Source organism: Octopus bimaculoides, chromosome 10, assembly GCF_001194135.2.
Source record: "Octopus bimaculoides isolate UCB-OBI-ISO-001 chromosome 10, ASM119413v2, whole genome shotgun sequence".
In the NCBI taxonomy this organism is placed as follows: Eukaryota; Metazoa; Mollusca; class Cephalopoda; order Octopoda; family Octopodidae; genus Octopus; species Octopus bimaculoides.
The window spans coordinates 2161009-2162876 of record NC_068990.1 but is presented as its reverse complement, the minus strand read 5'-3'; the positions used below and the strand labels follow the sequence as shown (position 1 = coordinate 2162876).

The 1868-nt window shown below is 39.1% G+C and overlaps 1 protein-coding gene across 1 annotated transcript in view; it reads right to left on the bottom strand.

Moving 5' to 3' along the window:
* Nucleotides 1-1868, bottom strand: part of LOC106867322 (cilia- and flagella-associated protein 65) — a 720747-nt gene that overhangs the window by 70715 nt on the left and 648164 nt on the right. The window lies entirely within an intron of this gene.

The following is a 1868-nucleotide window of genomic DNA, read 5'->3' as shown; positions in this document are numbered from 1 at the left end:
GCTACATCAATGATCTGACGGTATTTGTCTCTCTTATTCAATATGACAATATCCGGCCGACGGTGTTCGATTCCACGATCCGTCTGAAAATCATAGTCCCAGAGTGTCTTTACTTTTCCATCCTCCTGCATAACTTTACTTGGTACATGCTCATACCAGTTCTCTGTTACTTCATATTAGCATTTACGGCATAAGAGCCAATGAAGATACACACATGTTATCCTGGCGACGCTTGCATTCTTTTTGTGCAAGGCTCTCACATCCACTTACCAAGTGGGGCACATTTTCCACACACTTTCCACAGAGTCTGCATTTCTGGGTGTTAGAAGTTTTATACATGTTATACTTCACAAAATTGGTAGCGTGAGCCTGGTCTTGTGCATCAATGATCAGGCTTTCGGTGGAATGCTTCAAATCACCTCGCTTAAGCCATGCTCACGATGCTGTATTATCCTTAACTTCTTGTGTATTCCTGTCAAACTGTTCATGCATTCTCGTTTCAAGAAGGTCTTCTTTTCTCTTCTATTCCGCTCTTTGGTTAAACTCTTCCTTGCCCATCATTTCATCTGCATTTACACCCATATCTTTCGCAGTAAATTGCAGCAGGTCTTCATCACTATTTATCAAATATTCGGCAAGCGTTTTCCTTTCACTCTTTATACAATGGTCTATACTAATTGGTCCTCTGCCACCACTCATTTTTTAAATATACAGTCTTTTTGCGTTTGCTTTAGGATATAGCGCCCTACGCTGCGTCATCAACTGGTCTCGTTCTTCTATCCACTGTTGATATTTCCTTCTTAGTCCATTTGAGGATGGACGCACTATATTTGACCACTGCAACTGCCCAGATATTCATTGCGGTAATCAAATGTTTGGCATTCAGATTTGATTTCAACATCATTTTCACCTTTTTTTTGATACACCTCGCTGATCTTGACTTTCATTTCTCTGTGGAAAATGTTATCCAGGTCCAAAATCCTAAATACCTATACCCACTATCGTCGGGTTCACGCATGGTCTTTCCTCTTTTCGTATTCAGTACTGAGCTTTTGATAATCACAAATTCCATTCTGATGTTCCAACCATAATTCTGGACTATTTCGGTTAAGGAATCTATCTATTTTTAGATTTCCCACACAATTTCAGGTCATCCATAAACAGAAGCTGTTTCAATGATGAGCCTTTCTTCCGACATAGGGAACCCATCTTAACTTTACTAAGTGTCATTGCTGTGGGTATGAGTGCAATTACAAAAAGTAACGGAGAAAACGTGTCACCTTGGAAGATTCATCTTTTAATATTAACTTCTCCAAGGAATACATTAATTGAGTACGATTTGGTTTTCATGCTCTGCATCAGACAATTTGTGATGTTGTCAGCAACAGCACACATTTGCAGGCATTCAATGACCCAAGAATGAGGCGTCAAAAAAAATGATGTCAGTATAAACACATAAACAAATAAATAGAAAACAAAATAAACGAACATGTATTAACAGAGGATACAGATAGTACAGGCACTCCCCATACACACACACGCACTTACAAAACATAGACAAACATAGACACACAGAGGGATACGCATGCGCAGATGTAGACACATACAATAGGAACACAAAATACCAAATGGCTGATCGTTAGCAAGGTGGGGCACACATATAAGAAAGAAGCAAAGGACCACTGATGAGGTCACAGAAGTGTGACGAAAGAACTCTGGCCGAAATATGATTAATGTAATGTAATGTAATATAAAGCTGAAGCAAATTAACACCAAATATACAGTGCGTGTGTTTTTATTGGCTAAACTGGCAGCATGACCATCCCCAAATACAACAATATCTGTATCAACACATGATTTCACATCAA